At 39.3% G+C, this 24217-nt stretch overlaps 1 protein-coding gene across 1 annotated transcript in view; it reads left to right on the forward strand.

The window, feature by feature from the left end:
• Positions 1-24217, forward strand: part of DAPK1 (death associated protein kinase 1) — a 185594-nt gene that overhangs the window by 65519 nt on the left and 95858 nt on the right. The window lies entirely within an intron of this gene.

The raw sequence follows: 24217 nt of genomic DNA on the forward strand, positions 1-24217 counted from the left end.
CTTGGAGACTTCTCAATGCCATAGTTTAATTTCTGGCAATATGAATTAGTGTTTCTGGACCTAATAATATCTACAATTTTCTGAAGCAAATTAATTCTATTTTTCCCCTCCCTGACTGATTCTGATACTCCTTATCATAACATGCTATTTGCTTTGTGTTTCTATTGTTGGTCTTTGCATAAGATAACTTAACATCTATTGTCATTGTTGCTTTGTTTCAAAGAAGAATTTCTCTGGATTATAGTTCAGAAAAGAAAAAGCACAAGCACTGCTGAATAAATATCATCTGGGCCTTATATGGACTCTTGACCTGGTATCTCTTTCTGTATTTGAGGAGACACACTTGATGCTGCTAGTATACATCTCCATCTACTAGAAAATTTCTTTTGATTCTATCCTTACTTAACTATCAATATTGAAAGATAGTACAAATTGACTACTAGAGAAGAGGACAATACTGATATTTGGACAACTAATTTAAAATGGCTTTTTGGGGCCAGAGTGGTAGCATGGCAGTAGGGTGCTTGCCTTGCACATGGCCGACTTAGGACAGATGCAGGTTCGATCCCAGGCATCCCATATGGTCCCCATGTCAGGGGCGATTTCTGAGCCCAGAGTCAGGAGTAAACCCTGAGTGCTGCTGGGTGTGGCCCAAAAAACAAAAACAAAATGGCTTTTTTTTAGGGGGGGGCAGGGAATGCCTACTCCTGACACTTTGCATAGGCTAGCTCAGAGGTACTTTGGGGGGGACTATTTGGTAGTAGGATCAAACCCTAGCTTAAGCCTATGAAGCTCAAAAGCATTTGCTATTTGAATTCTCTGCCTAGCTTTGATATACATCTACCACGTGTCTTTTTATATTGACAAATTTTTGCTTTAGGTCAAAGTATTTTACCCTCTAGCTGGCTTATGCTCTTTTCTATTTTCTCAATTCTTTAGTTATCAAATAAATAGCTAGTTGTCACATAAAAGACACAGCTGTACCCAAGGAAGTTTGGTTCAGATGACGCAGGCAGAGAATAACGCAGAAAGTAGAATGTCTGCCCAAGCACACACTTATTATGTATTAATTAATTGAGGGAGTCATAATTTGTGGCATTTTTAAATGAGATTTTATTTCAAAAATTCAGAAATATCTTATTTCTCAGATATCAGGTACAGGAAACAGAAAAAAAAACCACTCATATTCAATATGAGTTTTAGTAGTTTTATAATTTTTTTCCAATCAAAATGTCTTGTGCTCAGTTTGTTTCTCTTGCTTAAATGTGAAACTGACCCCTAAATGTGCTGATAAGTGAAGAATAAGTAAGTAGACACTTCTAGGGTTGAAGGCTAATATAAAAGTCACTTCATCTTAGTGACTCAAACTGCAATATGAGCCTTTTATTTGCTATTGAAAGTTTAGCACTTGAATTTTGAGTTAGTTCATTAAAGAAAATGTGGACAGCTCAGGCCTACCTCTGATTTCTTTAAGCTCTGATAATGGAGGTCATTGTGTATTTGGTACACACACCAAAAAAAAAAAAAAAGGAAAGAAAGAACAGTGACTTAATTGTGTTCTGGAAACAAAAGCATTACCTGGGGATAGGATGGGAGATCCTAGGCTTCTGCTTAGCTTGCTTAACTTTGTTGCATAGTCAGTATTGCTAGGAACCTCCAAGTAATGTCAAAACTTTTGCTAATGTTTGCCTGTGTAGTTGTAATACATAGAGTGTAATAAAATGAGTGGAATGTGGCAAGTGGGGATCTGGTTTATTCGGAAAAGAACAAGAAAGCAAGTTTTCTGCCTCCCTACCACAAAGACCAGGCAGAAGGAACAGGAGGATGAGCAGACAGAAGGAGCAGAGGGAGGATTCTCAATATGCCCTTTGCAAAAGCTTCACTAATTTTTCTCATTGATAGTTGCATCAGTCTGTTGCCAACCTTGATTCTAGCAATCTAGCATTTCATCTTTGGTCAAATCCATTTTCAAAACATTCACCTATTTCCACTATCTGGATACAGTGGATTTAAAGCAGGGTGAAAACTTAAGGGGGCATTCAGCACTGCAGATGAATAAGAAGTTCAGTTTTGGGTAACTTGATCTTCTTAGAGGTGATATGTGGTTTAGAAGCCTCTGAGAGTTGCCAGGAGTTGATTTTGCTCGGGGCTTACACCAGCAGTTTTGTTGATAGCTAGGGTCCCAGCCTTTTTTTTGTTTTGTTTTGTTTTTTGTTTTTGGGTCACATCCGGCATGGCTCAGGGGTTACTCCTGGCTCTATGCTCAGAAATCACTCCTGGCAGGCCAGGGGACCACATGGGATGCTGGGATTTGAACCACCGTCCTTCTGCATGCAAGGCAAACATCCTACCTCCATGCTATCTCTCCGACCTCAGGTCCCAGCCTTTTGTTTTTATTTGAAATATTAGTCAAGGTCAAGATTTTGAGTTCGGGCCCGGAGAGATAGCACAGTGGCGTTTGCCTTGCAAGCAGCCAATCCAGGACCAAAGGTGGTTGGTTCGAATCCCGGTGTCCCATATGGTCCCCCGTGCCTGCCAGGAGCTATTTCTGAGCAGACAGCCAGGAGTAACCCCTGAGCATCGCTGGGTGTAACCCAAAAACCAAAAAAAAAAAAAAAAAAAGATTTTGAGTTCACTGGAGAAAATATTGGTTTGAAAGTATGTGATCAGGAAATAATATTTTAATTGATAGAGTGTGAAATCAAATTATTTTAGAGTTTAACATTTTTGTTACATCATTTTTAAATAACTTGACACCTCTAAACTGATGAATATAGAATCTAATAATAATAATAGTAAAAACATGATTTGTATTTTTTGATCTTTCACTCTTATTACTTATCCACACTGTAAGTGCATTTAATACTTTAAAATAAAATTTTAATTAAATCACCATGAGATACACAGTAACCGTAATTTTTATGATTGTGTTTCAGGTATTTAATGTCCAGCACTCATCGCTTCACCAGTGCACACTTCCCACCACCAATGTCCTGTTTCCCTCTTGTCTTCCTTCTACACCTGTCCTCCTGTCTCTGGCAGACCTTCTCCCCCTCTTTCTATTTTCCTTTAATTCACTGTTATTTTTAGTTTTGAGTAACATTTATCTTTAAATTTTAACAAATTAGGGGCTGGAGAGATAGCATGGAGGTAAGGCGTTTGCCTTGCATGCAGAAGGTTGGTGGTTCGAATCCTGGCATCCCGTATGGTCCCCCGAGCCTGCCAGAAGTGATTTCCAAGCGTAGAGCCAGGAGAAATCTCTAAGCACTGTCAGTTGTGACCCCAAAACCAAAATAAATAAATAAATAAATAAATAAATAAATAAATAAATAAATAAAATTAGGCAAAATAAAAACGTTAGATGGTTAGATGGGGACTCAGGAAAATGACTAATTGTATTGGGATCTGATTAAGGTCATGGCATAATAAATCTATGTCAGCATTTAACAGCATTTAACTTTAACAGTTACATGCATCATAAGAATCATCTTGTTGGGATTAGGATGGTGAAGTGGGTATGGCGCTTGCCTTGCATGTACTGACTCAGGTTTGATCTCCATCCTGCATATGGTGCCCTGAACCTTGCCAGGAATGATCCCGAGTACAGAGCCTAGAGTAAACTATGAGTACCACTGCATACAGTCCAAACACAAAATAAAAATTTATTTTATCAACATATGCAGGGGTGGTGTGGGAGTCCTTCTCTTTATTAGGAGGTATTTGTTACTTTTGTAAATAAAACTATTATTATAACAACTACCTAAGATGCCCAAGGTACTGTTACCTTAGATTAATGGCAAGTTTGTGTGTGTGTGTGTGTGTGTGTGTGTGTGTGTGTGTGTGTTTTCAGTTTTGGTGATCAAACCCAATTCTGCATACAAAGTGTGTACTTTACATTTCTGGTCAAAATAGTGAATTCAAGTTTCTCTGCATGACAATGTGACCCACTGATTTTGGTGGCTCCAAATCCTTCCCATGCTGGTCATTGTAATAGATTTTTAACAGCTTAATCAGAGCTTGTTTGTTTTTAAGTTAATATTCATGAAGATGATCATAGTAGTCTTTCTTATAAAAATAAGACACTTCATTCTGCTCTTCTCAATAATTCAGTAGAGATCCTTGTCTTTCTACACTAATCAGATAGTTTTATGGGATCACTATAATGTACAGACAATACATGAGCCATCTGATGAGTGTTAACCCCTACCTAAAGAACATGTGACCTGAGTGGGAACATTCCCTTTGCTTTTGTTGTGGGTGATTTGTGTGAACTGGGGAAAGGAAAAGGTAGCCTTTTGAAGGGAATCACCTGAAAAGTGCTTGGAGAAGTTGAGGATGGAAGAGAGTTAACTCTGAGCTCACTATAGGGTGATTTAATTAGACACTGGCTTCTTCACAATAGCAAGTTGACACTTCTTCAGGTTGATCTTCTTTTGACATCTGAGGTAACTCAAGTAGAGAGTGAAAATGTACATTAATAACAAAGTTGATGCTGAAAGTCCACAAAACCCACTGGGGGTCAAGTTTCAAAGTCAGAGATTGGTAAACCTGGCTTTATAAGATTGGTATTTACTGAATTTAGGAACCCCTAGAATGATTCTCAAATACATTTGCCCATGATGTTTTTCCTTCTTTAACTCTCCCAAGAAATGCTCAGGAGGTTTTGAGGGACCCATTCTACAATTTCCAGCCAATGTATGGATCTAGGAGTGGGTCCTACTAAGATCCTGTGATGCTGAAGATTAATTGGGTCGCCTCAGTGGTACTCAGGACATTTCAGAGCCATGCAGAACTTAGGAGGAGGGGGTGGCTCCATGGTATGAACTTGGGAGGTGGGGCTTCAATGATATGTTCAGAATACCATATGTAGCAAATTAGGAGCTCTCTACTACCTGGTAAATTATAGTTCCCATGGTAGCTTACAAATTATAAAACAGGTCATCTACCTCCTGAATATCTCATCAATTATATTGTAAACAACTTGGGTAAAGAAGGGAATGAGGGAGGTATAGGAAAAAACAGAGCTTCAAACTTTCTGTTTAACTTACCTCAATCATATAGGTAAATGCCTGGCATGAGTAAAAATGAGTAAAGTCTGCTCTGATATGTGACACAAACACTTGAATCTCACTAATTCCCCGCAGCTATTAAACTGCACCTGAAGTCTACTTTAACTGCATTGTGTGGGAACTGATCTCCACCACCTTAGTTTTCAATGATTTGTGGATTCAGGCTGGAATGAGAAATTGTTCTTTAGAATAAAATTAAAGATAGTTCTAAATCCTGAACTCTGCACATGCTAGCCAGGGACATTTCTCACAGAAAAAAATGTCATGAAGAGATGAAATAGTAAAGTAAAATAATTTTATTCAGGGAAATGTATTTAAAGAAATGTGAGAAGAGAGATAGATGCAAGTTTAAGAGCAAACAAAGACTTCTCCAGAGTGAAAAAGCATCCTGTTGAAGACATTCAAATTTGGTGTTCTTTCTTTTTTTTTATCTAGGACCTCGACTCCTTTCATGTTGCCTCTCTACTCTTCTAAGCCTATGACTTTTATTTTATGATCCAAAATGACTGCTTGTACTCAAGCTGTCATATTATTCCATCCAATAAGAAGGAAGAAGAATATGCATTTTTTATGCAAGTCAGCTCTTCCACATTGCACACTGTATATAGTCCTGCTCACATTCTGCTGGCCTGAATAGTTTTAAGGTACTGCGTAGTTATGCATTGTTAAGACAGACTAGAGTGGGCTCGGAAAATAGTACAGTGGGTAGGAGGCACTTACCTTGCATGTGGTTGACCTGGGTTTGATCCTTGGCACCACATATCATCCCCTGAGGAATGATCCCCAGCCACAGAGCCAGAAGCCTGAGCACTGCTGGGTGTGTCCAAAAAATAAAAATTAAATCAAACAAAGAAAAGAACCCCCAAATTACTAGGAAATGAGTCTTTTTGTTTGTTTACTTTTGTGCCACACTGGGCTGCACACAAGAATTACTCCTGATTCTATGATCAGAGGACCATATGTGGTGCTGGGGATTGAACCTGTGCCAACTGTGTGAAAGGCCATCTACCTAATCTGTAATTTTAGGACTCAACACAATGGAAAGATCAAATATTAGGATAGAAAAACTCTTTTCCTCACCAACATCTTAAGGTTATTTTTAAATCCAGTTGATGTTTGAATTAGGTCAATATGTTTCAAATTGAAGCATTCAAATTCCTTTATATATCACAAGATATTTGGGGTCATGCTGGATCTTTTTTTTTTTTTTTTTTTTGGTCCACACCCATTTGATGCTCAGGGGTTACTCTTGGCTAAGCACTCAGAAATCGCCCCTGGCTTGGCGGGACCATATGGGACACCGGGGATCGAACCGCGGTCCTTCCTTGGCTAGCGTTTGCAAGGCAGACACCTTACTCATGCTGGATCTTTTAAGTGCTTCTTTAAGAGTTGAATTTGTAATCTTGAGTTAGTTCATTAGTATTGATGAATAATATAGGTAAAAAGAAAGTTGTTGGCAATAACTGATCATTAGGGGCAGACAACAAGTTTTATGGGCTTAGTTATTTCTCTTGTGTCACCTTCAACTTTTTTTAAGATATTTGCATATTTGTTTGGAGCCAGGCGGAGAGATTAATTATTGTCAGAGTAAAATTAAATGCACCAAGGCTAACTAAAATTGGACCACAGATTACTATTAGACAAGCACAATTGTTTTTTTAACACCAAACCTAAAGATAAAGAGTTTGTCTTCAGTTTACTTTCCTTTTAAAGGCTAACGCTTGATTTGTTTAGGTTTGTAGATAAGATGGTGTGTAGACTCAAGTCTTTACTTACCCTTCTAAAATCCCATTTTCCAGTTTTCTTTCTCTATAATAATAGTCCTTTCAAATGACTGTTTAGATGAGATAGTGCTTCAGAACCTGGTTACTGGTTATATAACCCAAAAGTTTATTTCTATTTCATTGCAGCTCAGTGGCCAGTCAAATAAGAACTTTCTCATCCATCACTGTGTTTGGTCCTCCAATGACAGTGGAATAGAACTTCTGCAGTTACAATAGTAGGAAAGTTTGGTTCTGAGTCAGTGTAGGGTGATTGCTCTATTGGTGTTAACAGTCTTAGTTCGTATCACTGTTGATTTTAAGGAGTTTGTTGAGGCCTCATCCCTCCATTCTCCCTAGGTAACTTGACCTTACCTGCAAGACCCCGCCCATTCCTGGGAGGGGTCTTGGAAAAGGTAGATAAGGCCTTTGACCCAGGGGATTAGGCTCTCGGCACTTTTGGTCTTTGGCCAGCATGGATGTCAAAGGGAAGATGGCTGAAAGGAATTAAGATGCAGGGCTAGCTAAGAATAGCAAATGCTTAAAAGGTTATGATATAGGCCACACATGTGGTGGATAGGGCATGAATAAAGCTAATGCTTCCTGATGCCTGTCTCTGGATGAGTGATTCCGCCATTCACCTAAACCTGGGACTCGCCAGCTGAATGGGGATTGCGGAGCCACGTGGCGTGGGATGGCAGAGAAAAATCTCTCCATCCATCCACCTCTATCCAGCTCCATCATTAATTATTTAACACTACATTTGTGAATTCTGACTTTCTTCTTCTGTCAAAAAGAAACCATAAACATGAATGTATCAGTCTTCATGGAAATTTCAAAGGAACAATTTGGGAAGTGATAATAATAGTATGTTAACAGTAATAATTAGATTTTTTTTTAGCCCCATCATAAGGTCAAGTGGTACATACCATGTTTTTTTCTTGTATTTTTCACCTTGTTTCTTTAAATTATCTAAGATAATGTCTGTACAGATGAAGATTTATAAGGAAGCTAAAGATCATTACTTCTTGTCTTTTTTTCTGCCTAATAGCAATCACAAAGTTTTCTCTTAAGAAGAGAATGTGTGAATAATGGTGACAAAAAGAATAACTTTATTTAACCAACTGATTCCCAAATCAAACAGAACAATGCTCACATTACATATCCAGTTCCCTTTGCAAGTAAACCTCAGACAAAGCTGGGAGGTGTGAATAGAAGGCCTGGGGTCCCATTCCACCATTTCTTGAGATGGAGTCAGAAGATGAAGTTCTGAAAAAAATGTAAGCAAATCTTAAGTCTTTTCTAGCAGATTTTCATGACTGGGTATCTTACTTTTATAACTAACTCAGAATATGTTTCAGTGTAATCTCTTTAATACTTGTATTCCAAATTTGAGTAAATGTTCATGGATTTATTCTTGGCACATACACAAATATATAAGCCATAGATGATGAACATGTTTTAATTTGTGCTAAAAGCAGACTGAGCAAATGTTTTGCTGTGCCAAATGTGTTGTTTCTTTCTCTACTACCAGTTGTAAAAAGAAAAGGATAATGGGCTTATGTCTTTGTTCTTACATTTTTCTTTTTTGTCTAAAATATGTTTCTTCAGGCAGCATGAAGAAATATAGGGTTGCTTTTATCTTTCGTAAGTATGGTGTGTGTGTGTGTGTGTGTGTGTGTGTGTGTGTGTGTGTGTGTGTGTGTGTGTATTCTCAGATGGATAAAATTCAGGACTTGATTGACAAGCCTTAGATTGCATTTCAATCTCTACTACTCACTAGCTGCCTCTCCCTGATGAATTATTGTGTTTCCTTGGATATTATTTTGTTTTTCTGTCATGAAAAGACATGAAGTTACATAGCTCAGTGTCTTCACAGTTGCTTAGTGGATGAGCTAAGTGCCTTTCTTAGAAAAAAAATTCTGTTTGTGGTATTTAGGGGTAGAATGTTAATCTGACTTGTGATTAAAATTTATCTGTGAATCTACTAAGGAGCTTAGAAGCTGATATTCTACACCCACACTTCCAAAGTGATGTTCTCAGACCACAATGTGAAAAGTACCTGAACTTTGCTAAAAAAGGCAGACTCAAGCTGCTCTGGACATTGAATGGATTTTGTGGGATGGAACCCAGTGATTTGGATAATTTGAGTATACTAAATTTTATGAGCTGCTCTTCTATTCATCTTAATTCTCAGACCTTACCATACCTTAGAATTTCCATGGCCTATTGGAAAATACCAAAACTAATGCTGTTCTTACTAGATTATTAATATTTTCAATTTTTATTTTATTGAAACAATTGTGATCTACAGAGTCCTTCTTAGTTGAATTTTAGATAAACAATGAGTCAGGGCCCATCCCACCACTAGTGTCAACCTCCCTCCACCAATGGACCCAAGTGCATCCTATACCACCTTCCTTTGCCCCTAGCCTGCCAGTGTAAAAGGCCCCTTTAAGTTTAGATTGTTAAAGCTGCAGACCCTTGATCCTATTAGCATTGACTTTGGCTTGGATATTTAGTTCTTTTTTTTTTTTTTTTTTTTTTTTGATTTTTGGGCCACACTCGGTGACACTCATGAATTACTCCTGGCTATGCACTCAGAAATTTCTCCTGACTTGGGGGACTATATGGGATACCAGGGAACTGAACCACAATTTGTCCTAGGCTAGCACAGGCAAGGCAGATGCCCTACCGCTTGGGCCACCACTCCAGCCCCAGATATTTAGTTCTGTCCTTATTAATTTCATCACCAAATGCATATGAGACCACTTGGCCCCTGACTCCAGCCTTTCCTCTTAGTTTTATAAAAAAAAAAAAAAGATGGAATATGTGGTAAAAATAAAGTAATTCATATCCCAAGGTTCAATGAAAAAGGTGAGAGCCCCAATTTAAAAGATAAGAGATAAAAAATACAATAAAAAGGTGTGTGTGTGTGTGTGTGTGTGTGGCAATTTTGCATGTGTGTGTGGTTTGTCATTGTTGTTGTTTACATAGGCACAGCAAAATACGGGGGAAATAGAAAGGAAAAACCTTTGGCCTAAAAACATAAGACCTTACCCATGAAGCATCCTGGCATAAGACCAACTATACTAAGTTGTCTAACCCCAAAGTCTTTCTCTGTGGTCCCAGTAAAACCCCTTCACAATCATGGTTGTTACTGTCAGGTTTCTGTAGTTAGAGATCCTGGTTTTTGTACAGATCCTATGTTGAAATCAGGATGACATGGAGCATCTTCTGGTTTCATCTTACCATTGAGTGTCAATATAAAGAACCCTGCCCTGAAAGCAGATTGTTGCTATTACCAAGTTGCCAGGGTGTCATATGAACCCACTCTAGAGCAAGTTGATGCCAGGGCAACATCAGGATATTCCCTGATGGAGGTCCAATTCCTGGTGCTGGTGTAGAAAACCATGCTGGTTCCATAGATGGGATCCAAGTTTCAGGAGTAAATGACCAATGCCCAATCTTCTGAAGCTTAAGCCAACTCACTATGATAAGTGTTTAAGGCCCCACTGCAATATAAAATTTATGTGATTTGTCCATATTAGATAAGAATTTATTTGCACACATAAGATTTCCCCCATTTTAATGTGCCTGTGCAAAAAGGAACAATGCCACATGATACTACTGGTGCATATGGGGGTAAAAATAAGAAGCTAAACAATCTTGATAACCTGGTTCTAACATGAACTCAGAACACTAGGTAAACTTATCTATTAGAATTTCCTATGAAATAGATCCATAAAAAGAAATGGGGAAAACTGTCACTACATAAGAAGATAGACAATACGAGTTACACCTATTAAGGAAACACATCTAAAGAAATATTTGAAGGAGATATTCATGTCCCCTTTAAGTCTTTTGAAATAGTTGGGGGAAAGGGAATAAAATCTGGAGCACAGCTTCAGCCTGCAACATGGTCTTGTGGAGTCTGAAAAATGGCTCCCAGTAGTCACATATTACACATATTAGAAATGTCCTTGAGCCGATGGCTCCTCAGAAACCGAATCTGGTAACAAGTAACAGTCCACAGTGAAGAGAGGTGGGGGGGGGGGAATGGGGCTGCCAAGAGCAAATAAGCAGTAGCAATGGTGGCAGCTTCTTCTTGGGCTGAGGTAAGGCGAGCTGGGAATTTGTCCTTTAGTTTTTAGGAGCTGATTGGCAGCTAGCTGGATGGGGAAATGTTCTGGTTCCTGAGGAGTTAAAAAACTGAGGGTAAAACAAGATTGAATGTGGGGGAAATAACAGATTGGAGGTGAGAGAGTGAGGGGCTAAAAACGGATTTGTAAGGTGGTAAGTGGGGAGGGGAGGGGCTATATATAAAGGCGAAGGACAATATACGATAGAAAGACATTATGTGGAGCCGGAGAGATAGCATGGAGGTAAGGCATTTGCCTTTCATGCAGACGGTCATTGGTTCGAATCCCAGCGTCCCATATGGTCCCCCGTGCCTGCCAGGAGCAATTTCTGAGTGTGTAGCCAGGAGTAACCCCTGAGCACTGCCGGGTGTGACCCAAAAACCACACACACACAAAAAGAGATAGACATTATGTATATTATAAACAGGCATTAGATAGACATTGAGGTGGCCAGTACATAACACACACACATAGACACTGGGGATCAATCCATGGGTTACAGTTGAAAAGCTAACCCAGGTGGAATGGATTAGAACACTTAAAATATATATATAAAGTTGGCAAGTCAGATGTAAATGTTTTCCATTTTTTAGGCCAATCATCATTAGTGAAGGTAAACTTTACTGAAGGAAGGCTTTGTGGGTTAGATTGTGTGTAGAGCATTCTTAAAAACAATCATAATTTTCAAGTCTAGAAAGCTAAGTGATATGGTAATGAGCACTGTAAGTGTTTGTACTATGAAGAATCATCTGGGTCTTAAGCATCCAGGTTCCTTTCCTAAAAGCAAACTAAAATAATGAGCATTTTGTTATAATGGTAAATAGCTGAAATTGAAAACAAATTACAATAACATACTCAATAAATGAGCTCTGTGGCAGGAATTTTTGACATGCAGTTGTATTGTTATCTGTGTTCCCACTAGATTTTGCTTCATTGAATCTGTAATGGAACCCAAGCCTGACGTGCGGCAGTTATTGTTTGCATAGACACAGCAAAATATGGGAGACATGGAAGGAGAAAACTTTGGCCTAAAAACAGGGAAACCTCACCTGAAGGTTTTTTGTTTTTTTTTTTTTTTGAGGGAGGCACACTCAGTTACACTCAGGGATTATTCCTAGCTAAGTGCTCAGAAATCACCCCTGAAGTGTTTTGGCATAAGACCAACTCTAGGCTCCAGGCCTACTAGGTTGTCCGACCCCTTCGACATTCTCTGTGGTCCCAGAAACAGTTCTTCATCACAGTTGTTGCTTTTGGGTTTCTGCAGAGAATTCTGCCCTAAAAACAGAGTGTTGCTGTTCCTAGGTTGTCATGGTGTCAGAAGTACTATCTTTGGAGTAAGTCAATGTCATGACTGTGGTGGAGCCTTGCCTTGTTAAGAGTTCTTATTCCTGGTGATGGTGTAGGAAACCATGCTTGTTTTTGCAGAGGGTGTAACCGTTCAGGGATGAATGAACAATGTCCGATTAGCTGAAGTCTAAGCCAAATCACTATGCCAGGAGTTAAGGTTGTAAGGTCCCACTGAAGTTTAAAATGTGCTCCCATCTCAATTAGATAAGAACTTGTTTGCAAATGTAATATTTTCCTATAAAATTAAAAATTATTATAAGAAAGGTTCTTACGGGGCCAGAATCGCTTCCAAACAGCTATTCCATTTTCTTTTTCTTTGCTTTTTTGTTTGTTTTTTTTTTTTGTGGGGGGGGGCAACACATGTGATGCTCAAGGGTTACTCCTGGCTACGCACTCACAAATCACTCCTGGCTTGGGGGACCATATGGGATGCTGGGGATCGAACCCAGGTTTGTCCTGGGTCAGCCACGTGCAAGGCAAACACCCTACCACTGTGCTACTGCTTCGGCCCCCAACTATTCCATTTTCAATCTCTGAAAGCAAGCCTGATTTATTATACTTTTGCTGATATGGATTATAGTCTAAACATATACATGCACACACAATTTATTGTTTTACAGAGCCCAGAAGTCATGTACTTGACCTAGTTGACTTCGTTTTCCTTTCATTAATCTTTGTAGTCATGTTTTCTTTTCATGTCTGACAGCTCTAGTTTGAGAATTTTATCCAAGTGACCATCTGGAATTCTCATCTCTGATTCTTCTACATCATATCTGGGCATCATATGTAGTGTGTTGGTACATTTTAATGCTTCTATGCTGTGCCCATTTGCACTTACCAGAAAATACTTATGCCAGCACCCTTTACTGGAACTCTGGAATACTATTACAAGGGGGCATCCATGGCATTATCTTCAAGTTAAGTTAATTAAGGCATGTGTCTTTATTGTGGAAGTGATATTGTATCTCTTCCCAGTGCATGCATGTGTATAGATGTATAACAAGACATAAAAAATAACAAAATGATTTATATGAGTAGTTATATCACAAAAAGCTCTCACACACAACAGTCTGTCTCTGTCACTTTGTCATTCTGTCAGTTTCTCTTCCTCTCTTTGATCACACTGATTACTGGCATCTCTGGGTCTGTAGAGAGTCTTAGAGTCTTTACTGTTCTTTACTTACTACAGTGTCAATTATAAGAATGTGGTGAGAAATGGTGGATAGCATTTCTCATTTCATATTGAGATAGACACTCCAGTTATATATGCCTTTGTAACAATCCAAACAGTTATAACAAGAAATTTTTGTATTCTGGGTTCTTTGGGATGGTGAGTATGAATACTATACTAGCCACTGGGTTTCTTGGATTATAGGTATTTATTTACAGCTTTCAAGAGATCAGCAGTATCCTTTTTTATTCAAGTGAGGGATCTCAGTGGCTCCTGATAGCATATCTCTACCACCAGCTCCTCCCCACAACAGTATCCCCTTAACAGTATTTATCTCCCTACTAGCACTCCCACTCTAATGTCTTTCCAGCAGCTGCTTCTCATAGACCCTACTTTCTCTCCCAGAAATTCTGTATGTACTTTATTTAATTCTGTTTCTTTTGTCTGATTGATTATTTCTCATAGAAGCAAAGATTTAAAAAGCAATTGAATTGATTACACAAAAGTCAGACTACTAAGATAATGATCCACAAGATCAGTTCTACAACATCCACTCAGATGGTATATGTATCTATTCCTCACTTCCTCTCTCCCTCTATATCATTAATTCTCCATGACCATGAAGTTTGTCTGTCATTGCACCAATTTGTCAACTACTTCTAATGGGGTCTTTTCAACAGCAGCAGCAGCAGTGGCATCATAGTATGTTCATGTTCTGTCAAGAAGTAACTGCTCTTTGAGATCTTGGGACCTGTTTTATTTTTTTTCCTAAAACTGGACAAATAGAGTTGGCTATTTTAAAAGGGTATAATATCTATGTTTATGTTTTTCTATTTTTAACATATTTTGTTATGGGGGTTACAGTTTTAGTGTTTAAGGGCTACACACAGCTTTGTGCTCTGGGGTTGTTCCTAGTGGTGTTCAGGGAACCATGCAGAATCAGGAATGAACCTGATCTTATGCAGAGTATGTATTAGCAGCCCATTGAGCTATTGCAATGGCCCCTCTTTTTTTGTATCATAGGAGGAGGAAGATAGCACAGAAATGGAAGAAAAACTCTTAGAAATTGTAATTCTCAACTAAGAAAGGGAAGAATAACTTCATTGCCTCCAAGGTTTTTGACCTTCTCATTTCCAGAAACATTTTTTCCCTGATATTTCCAGAAACTATTAGTTTTATATTTCTATAACTTCACTGTCTTGTCCACCTCTTCTACCACAACTGCTTAGGGTCAGATTGGAAACTTCCAGTCTAGTCACTTTTCTTCATGTTACCTTCCTTTCTATACTTTAGTCCTTTTGCAGGAGTGGGGGAGGGTGGGAGTTTGGGGTTGTGGAGGAGATACTAATAACCAAATCAGTTTATCAATTAGGTTTACAGTCTTGAAATTAGTTGACTTATCATCTCTGTTTGTGTTTCTTACTTGGTCTAGATATATCTTTGTAATCTCACATGTTATCTGGCACATAGATTTTGCTGTTTGTATTTTGAAGCATAAAGATCATCTGAAACAATCAGCAGTTATGCAAACATATTTGCTAAAGAGGACAAAATAGACATTTGGTTAATGACTTCAAGAACATAAATGCTTATGATATCATAAGGGATTAAGTTGATTTGTATACTGCATACCAGAAGAGCATATGAAAAAAAGAAATCCCGTGTTAGTGTTCATGAATGAAAACTTTAAAGCAGTGGTCCTCAAACTATGGCCCGCGGGCCACATATTGTATTTGTATCTGTTTTGTTTCTTCATTGCAAAATAAGATATATGCAGTGTGCATAAGAATTCGTTCATAAGTTTTGTTTTTACTATAGTCAGACCTCCAATGGTCTGAGGGACAGTGACTGGCCCCCTGTTTAAAAAGTTTGAGGACCCCTGAAAGTATAGTCATATATTCATCATAAAAACATCCAGATTAATGTCTGGGTTTCCGACATAACTATGGTTTGTCTTGTTCTACTAATAAGGTCAGCAACTTTATCTTTTATCTTTTAAAGATTACTCTGATAAAATAGCAAAAGTTTTCATCTCAGTGACTTCACAAGAATTCATCCTATTTTTCATTTCTAAGTAAAATATCAAGCCAGGCTCCAATGTTACAGTACAACTCTAAAAGAATTGTGGAAGGTGTGCTACTTGACAAAATAGCTTCTAGCTACTTGTGGCTTATAAAGCACTCACTTGAAGAGCAACTAGTTCCTACTTCAAACTGAGATGAAAGAAAACTAAAACATCAAAGTAAAACATCTTGGGGCCAGAGGGTTAGCATAGAGGTAAGGCATTTGCCTTGCATGCAGAAGGATGGTTGTTCGAATCCCGACATCCCATATGGTCTCCTGAGCCTGCCAGGAGGTGTGATCCAAAAACCAAAAATAAATAAATAAATAAATAAATAAATAAATAAATAAATAAATAAAACAAAACATCTCATAGTGAATTTTTCATTATTGACTGCATGGTGGCATTATAATATTTGGATGTGTGGGAATAATTAAGCACATGTTCACATTAATTTCGCCTTTTTTATACTTTTTTTTTTTTTTTGGTTTTTCGGGCCACACCCATTTGATGCTCAGGGGTTATTCCTGACTAAGTGCTCAGAAATTGCTCCTAGCTTGGGGGGGGGCATATGGGACGCCGGGGGATTGAACCGTGGTTCTTTCCTTGGCTAGCGCTTGCAAGGCAGACACCTTACCTCTAGTGCCACCTCGCCGGCCCCATACTTTTCTTTCCTTTTTTTTTTTTTTTTTTAGTTTTTTGGGCCACACCCGGCAGTGCTCAGGGGTTACTCCTGGCTGTCTGCTCAGAAATAGCTCCTGGCAGGCACGGGGGACCATATGGGACACCGGGATTCAAACCAACCACTTTAGGTCCTGGATCTGCTGCTTGCAAGGCAAACGCCGCTGTGCTATCTCTCCAGGCCCCCCATACTTTTCTTAATGTTCCTTCTCACCTTAATTTTGCACATGAGTTTGCATGTGTGCCTTCCTTGCATTGTTTTTCTGTTGGAAAAATTCTACCTTAAGTATGTTTATTGCTAAAAGTTGGGTTTATATTTAGGTCCCAATGGTAAATAATATAAATGAACTTACAATGATACATAAAAATTGGGCATGTTTTAAAATTAAAAAATATTTGGCAGTAGTACTTGAATGACTGAAAGCTAATAGAATTAATATAGTTAAAATAGCATTTGGGGGGCACTATTATTATTTTAATTTATATAGCTAACATGGTTACAACAGAATTAATCTTTATGATTTGATTATAGTACCTTTGCCACCATCTCTTCCTATCTCCCATCTCCTTGCCCCACATCAAGCCTGAAATCAAAGGCTAAGGGTTTGTCAACATTCATTCCTTTCTATTCAGGTGTTATATTTCTCTGTATGCTACAGATCATTGGTGCCATCAGATATTTGTACATCTTCCTCTAACTAATTTCACTTAACCTGATGCTCTTTAGTCTTGTTTGTTTTTGTTTTTTTTATTTGTTTTTGGGTCACACCTGGCCACACTTGGGTTACAAGGCAAATGCCCCACCTCCATGCTATCTCTCCGACCTCCTGGCTCTACACTCAGAAATCACTTCTGGCAGGCTTGGAGGACCATATGGGATGCCAGGATTTGAACCAAGGTCCTTCTGCATACAAGGCAAATGCCCCACCTCCATGCTATCTCTCCGACCCCAATCCTCTTTAGTTTTATCAAGTTTTAGCAAACAGTATAATTTCTTTGCTATCTTTCACCTTAGCTGATAGTTATCTGATCACTATCCATGATCTTTCATTGGACTTTTGAAGTTAATGTCATATCCTATCTTAGTACTATAATAAAATATAGTATGGAACATATATTATTGAGTTAATGTTTTTTTCTGTTCTTGGGGCAGATGTCAAAATATGTCCATTGGTATATCATGTAGAAACTGTTTTTTAGTTTTCTAAGAAATATCCATCATGTTTTTTATAGAGACTGAGCCAGAGGACATTCCTATCAATAAAAGTTGCTTCTAATCTTTTGGCTATAGGTCATGTTCACTGATGTGGAATCTAATCTTAATGTATTTTAATTTTTATTCCCTGATAATTATTTATAAGCATTTTTCCAGATGACTTTTGGCCCTTCACATGTATTTATAGGAAGTGCTTGTTCATTTTATCTCCCTATTTTTTTGGATAGGGTTGCTTTCTTTGTTATTTCTGTTGAGCTTTGTGAGTACATTATACATCTTAAATATGTTAGCCTATTGTCAGATATGTGTAGATATATATGAATGTTTTTTCACATTTACTAGGGAATTTTTATTCCCCTTTGAGATTATTTTGCCATGCAAAAAATATTTGGTGGTTTGATAAAGTTGCAATTGTTTATTTTTGCTTTGTTTCCATTTTGTTAGTGGAGTAAATAATCAAAGACACCTCTAAGATATATATTATATATCTTAGACAGTTCTACCTATGTTTTCCTCAGTGTATTTTATGGAACATGGACTAATCTCAAAGTCTTTAGTCCAGTTTCAGTTAACTTTTCTATATGCTGTAATATTTCTCTGTTTGTTTGTTTGTTTTTGGGCTACACCCGGTGATGCTCAGGAGTTACTCCTGGCTATGCACTCAGAAATTGCTCCTGGCTCAGGAAACCATATGGGACGCTGGGGATCAAACCCAGGTTTGTCCTGGGTCAGCCGTGTGCAAGGCAAACGCCCTATCGTTGTGCTATCGCTCTGACCCCGATATGCTGTAATATTCTAACCCATGTCATAACCAAACTGTTCATAGAATTGTGGGCTTATCAATTGCCTTTAAATTCTATTCCATTGATAGAAGAGTCTGTCTATATTACAGTACTACACTAATTTGGGGACTATAGCTTATCGTATAATTTAAATTCAGGGAGCTTTTTCTTCGTTTTCTTCTCAGAATTGCTTTGGCTATTTGGAAATGCTTATGATTTCTGCAGCCCTTTAAGCTATTTCTTTGGCATATACTATGCAAATTTAGGAAGGTAGTCAAGTCAGCACTATTAATGCAAAATTTTCATTGAATGCACCATATTAGACTTTTGGAAAAGATTGTTAAATATTTATTTAAAAATTTTTTATTTAAATAATCTAAAGAGACAAGTCACATACCTACACTGCTAGTCAGTCACTGCCATTTGTAGTTGTTCCCCAGCTACAATAGTTCGGCACTTATAGTTGGAGGCTAAACAAATGGCTTGAGATAGAGCATGTTTCCCCTGTTATATTATCTATCATTCTTGGCATGGAATCACAATTTCCCCTAGGCCTCATTACTGCCTGGAGATCCCAGTGGATCTTGAAACCAGGGAGCCTGCCTAGCACCTGTATTTCCACTTTACAGTGATCACAGGCTCTCAATCTGAGGCTTTTGGGCACACTTATTCAGCTCTGTAGCATCAGTGGTTATCTGTGAATGGTGTGCAGAGGCCTGCAGACCTCCATACTACCAATGTGGAATTGGAAAGCTGAAAGTGGAAATGTTTGCATCCTGAACAGGACCATTCCTCGGGCCTCATATTGTATGGGATGCCTCCTTATTGGGCCACCAAAAACTTGTTTCCATAGAACACAGTTTTTGAAGTGCCAAATTATATATTCATTTCTGAGCTCCCTGAGTTCAGATTCCATTTTTTGGGGGGAAGTGGCACTCTGTGAAAAGGTCATTGGCCTCATTATCCCTGACTCTGGAGGTATCACTTTAATTATTCATAGCAATTGCTTTTCATTTTCTTTAGTGTTTCACTTTAGACCTGAATAATGACACCTATTCTACATCTGAGTATTTGGTCTCCTGGCTACTGTACTTCCAGACCTCCCCTGCCCTTGATAAACTTTATGTTTGCTTGGGTCTGATATTGTGGTGAGGTTAGCCTACATGGAAGGCTTCCAGGTAGCTCTGCTCCCACTAAGGGGATTCCTAGGAGCTCTGTTTGCTCTTTAACTTATCATCTTTCAGTTTTATCTGTGTGGCTCTCTCTTCAAGTAACTCCAGCAGTGACTTTCCTTGCCAGTCTCCCTTGCCTAACCTGAAGTGACCCTTTCTGTACCCTTATTTGTTTTCTCCTTTTCAAGACTTTTCTCTAGGAGGTGAGACCCTCACCTGACTCAGAGCCAAGGTGATACATCATGGGAAAAGGCTTGGCTAAGACCTTTGAGAGAATTCTTTGCAGCTGGGCTGGTAGCCAGACAAGCGAGGGTAGCCTCATTGAGAACTGGGCCTAATACTCTCACTCTCAATTCTAGAGGAGGAAATGCAGAAGATGCTGCTGCCCTCACTCAGTTGTCTTTAGACTTAAGAAAAGTCAGGCTTGTGCACAGCATCTACTGAGAAGATTGGTCATATGGTTGCACTAAAGGCCACTTAATGTTAAGTACATGTGACTTTCTTTTCTCTAAGTCACTTAAGACTGACCTCTACATCAATATATACCTCAATTCTTGGGAGAGATGAAGGTAATTAACTTAATACAATTCCCAAAAATATACAGACAAGTACCACTTCTGCTTTAGTGGAAAGGAAAAGCAATTGAAATATTCCAACATCCCTATGCAGTCCCTCTCACGTTTCAGAACCAGACAGAGCACATGTCTGAAAAGACTATCTCAGTTCTGCATAAACTATGTAACTAAATATAGTGTTTGCCTAGTTCTAAATCATGTCTCTCAGATTTGCTCACCTGTTCTATTCACAGTGCCCTTAGCTACTTGTTATCCATCTTGAATCTTAACATCTTGATTAAGTCCCTACCCTCCTCTCCCCTCCTCTTTCCTTTCCTCCCCTCCTAACTTCCCAACCCTCATCACCGTTCCCCTCCCTTCCTTTCTCCTTCTCTCCCCTTCCCTCCTTTCTCCTTCTCTCCCCTTCTTCCTTTCCCTTTCTCCCTGGTGGTCTAGTGGTTAGGATTCGGCACCTTCTCTCCCTTTCCTTTCCTTCCCTTCTCTCCCTTTCCCTTACCTTTACTTTCATCCACTCTCTTTCCTACCGTCCCCTCCCTTTCCCTTTCCTTCCCCATACTCTTCCCCTTTCCAACTCCCTTTCCTTCCTATTTTTATTTAAAGCCAGGGATAAGCAGCTTCAGTTTAGCTTTTTGTTTGCCTTCTTTCCCCCTTCAAGTTACACAAACCTTTTCCCTTTTCAACGTTTTCTCCTGGGAGCATTTTATTGAGCTGAAAGCAGTTTTACTTTATGGCCCAGTTAACTTTAGCCTAGTAGCTGAAAGGGGATTGCATGACAAAGTCAGGGTGATCAAATGAGATTGGCTAGAAGGATCAAACAAGGAACTGATCCCTCTGTGTCTAAACTGGGGCCACTAAAGGGCCCCTGCCGATTGTACTGCAGAAAGCCTGGCATTCAATCATCTGACTTGCTCACCAGTGATTAAAGGGAGAGCTGATCCTGACATGACATCCTTTCTCTGTAAAGTTATTTAAAGCTCCATAAAGAGGATTCTTTTATGGAAAGAGATAGTTCCCAAGCAGTGCTCAGGAGCCTCAGAGGCCCCAATGATGATTTTTCTCAATCATGGTGTCGTTCAATATAAGAACCTCTGGATGAGATATTGCTAATGCAATGTGGCACTGAGAATATTCCAGGGGTCCCACCCCACCCAGTCATGATCTATGGTCTTCTGACTATGCTCAGGGGACCATGTGGTGCCAAAGATGAAATTTGGGTTGAGCACATGCTAAGTACCTGTGCTAACCTCTGTACCATTGGAAGACACTTTTTTGGAGGTGGGGTGATACCCAGCAGCACTCAGGGGTTACTCCTGGCTCTATGCTCAGAAATCGCTCCTGGCAGGCTTGGGGGACCATATGGGATGCCGGGATTCGAACCACTGTCCTTCTGCATGCAAGGCAAATATTCTACCTCCATGCTATCTCTGGTCCCTGGAAGACACTTTTCTAATAGTTTTATTTTTCTCTTTCCTTTATAGCTTTAAAAATAAACAATGAACCAGATAATGTACAGCAGATAGGCACTTGTTCTACTTGGGAAAAGACCCAGGTTCAGTCCCTAACACCACACCTTGTCCCCCAATTATCTCCAGGGATGGTCACGGAGCAGAGTAAGTCCTTAGCACATGTGAGTGTGATAAATGAACTAAACAAAAAATGAATTAAACAAATAAAAACAAAATTAAATGAACTGCTATCAAGTATCACATGTTTGTGCCCTGAGTTAAAGGACTGGAGTTGGTATTTAGCAGAGTGGAAAAATGCTTTAACCCTGCAGTACACTTACAACTCTGCAATAACAAAATGTTGTTAATCTCTCTGGGTCAGTCATAAGTTTCCAAAGTTATAGATCAGATCTGAATCAGGCAAGGTGTAAGTGTGGTGGCAAGTTACAGAAAACCCAGAGTAAGTTGGCAACCTATCTCTCGGATTCTCCGGGTTCCTGGAAATTAATTGGAGACCCACTCTGAGCCATCCACATTCTCTGGCTTCTTTCTACCACCATAGTAAGGTTTCCAACACCTTTCCTGAATCATCCAATATTATTTATTGCATGGTTTCTTGAGTCCTTGAGACCTCCTCTGTTCAGTTACCACTGAAAATTTCCAATTCAGTTGACATGGCCAATATAAAAAAAAAGCTTCATATTCCATGCCATTCTCAAATGATACACAAGGTTTAGAGCAGAACTAAGATATAGTTCATGACTCCTCCTTTCAGCCTAGCCCAGCTGCCAGAAGCAGTTTCCCTGCTGTGGAGGGCCACCCCTCCTGAGAACTTACTTAATTCACCCTTCTGATGGGCCAGAGTACCTGAACGATTTCAGTTTTCTTCCCTGATTTGCATTCAGTGGCACGTCTTGCCAGATAGATGCTATGATTGAGTTTTGGGTTGGAAATGAGAAGAAAATGGTTTCAATATGTAGATCTAGCTCTGAGGAAGCCAGACATTTTTCTGGGACAAGTGACCAAAGCAAACTTTACAAAGAAGCACGAAACAAAATGCTACGTGACTGAACATTTTTTCTCCAACAAAGAAAAGACTTTGTGGTTAGCAACATTTTTCTGAGGGTGCCAGAGAGTTAGTAGAGGAAGTAGGGCACTTCCCATGCACATAGGCAAGGTGGGTTTGATCCTTTATACCTCGTTTATCCCCCAATCCCCACCAAGTGTGATCTCTGAGATAGAGTATGCCCTGAGCACAACCCGGGAGCCCACAACACAAATCAAATCACAACATCCCTCCAAAACATTGCTTGTCAGACACCTGTTGTGACATTTTTTCCTTAAAACTTACTCCATGTGGCATCTCTTTATTTGGAAATGTTCTCCAAACATATCTCTGACATATCAAAAGATTATAGACTGGAGTGGTCAATAATGGTGGTGGAGTGGTCAATAATGCCAATAATATGGCAGGTGCTGCCGTATATATACTCTTTTCTTATTATAGTGTCCTCATTTGCTCTTGTTTGATAATTAATTCTGGGGTAACTAAAGCCACTTGATACTCTGTGTATTTGGTTACTTTGACCCACAAGCTACACCACACGTGCAAGAAGCCAGTCCCTTATCTGCTTTTGCCTGGGTCTCGGGTTTGCCCTATCTCTTAGGTGGCCTTCTGAGTGATTGTCTTCTGGGAGGGCATCTTCCCCCAAGGTCTTCCTTCTTTTCTCCCCCAAGACCTGTTCCTTGGTACACTGTGTTCTACCTGTGGCTGCATCTCCTTACTAAGTGCGTGTTATTCAGGTTTCCAGAGTGACAAGCTGCTGTTTGTCCTCTGGGTAAACTTTGTCTCTCCCTGTTTGTACCTTGGCAACATGCCCATCAGTGGGAGAAGGTCTGCTTTTCAGATAAAGTGACATTTAAGTAAATTTATTTTATTTTTGTGGTGGGGTGGGATGAGTTCCCAAGTGATACTCAGGAAACCAGAAGCCCCTCCTGGAGATCATTAGCCAATCTGAATGTATTCAATATGAGGTCCTAAGGGTGCTGTTCTTACCAGGCCCTGAGATGCCAGGGATGTTTTGTACCACCTGTTCAGTGATCTGATTCTTCCAGGGGGCATATCCAGTGATGCTATGACTTGAGCAGGGTTGAATGCATGAAGGGCATCTACTTTCATACCTGTACTATCTCTCTGACCCCATTTTGACTAAGCATGCTGGTAGCAGTTCAAAAGTCATCTTTATTTTTATAATCTTTTCATTCAAGTTCTATGGTTTCTTAATATTGTTAATCATGATTTTTCAGGCACAAAATTCCTACATCACTCTCCTCACCAATGCACCATCTCCCTCTTCAAGGCACTAAATGTTGCTCTCCCTTTCAATTACTCAATATTATATTTAGAGGTTCCTTTTTTGTTCGCTTTGTTTTGGAGTCACACCTGGAAGCTCTCAGGAGTTATTTCAGGGTCTGTGCTCAGAAATTGCTCCTGGCAAGCTCAGGGAACCAGATGGGATGCTGGGGATTGAACCTGGGTCCATTCTGGGTTAGCAGCATGCAAGGCAAATGCCCTACTGTTCTACTATCACTCTGGCCCCTAGAGATTCTTTTTTTTTTTTAAACACCAATCACCAGCTTTCCTTGTAAAAGATGGATTTTTTTTCCTCTCTTGCTTCTCAGAGAGAAGGATGAGCATATGAGCAGTATGAGGAAACCTTCCAAGGGACTTTTTCACAGTTTGGTGCCAAAGTACCTACTTCTTGTTGAGATAGGGTGGTCCTATTTGTCGTCAT

The sequence above is a fragment of the Suncus etruscus genome, chromosome 1 (assembly GCF_024139225.1).
Source record: "Suncus etruscus isolate mSunEtr1 chromosome 1, mSunEtr1.pri.cur, whole genome shotgun sequence".
Taxonomy (NCBI): Eukaryota; Metazoa; Chordata; class Mammalia; order Eulipotyphla; family Soricidae; genus Suncus; species Suncus etruscus.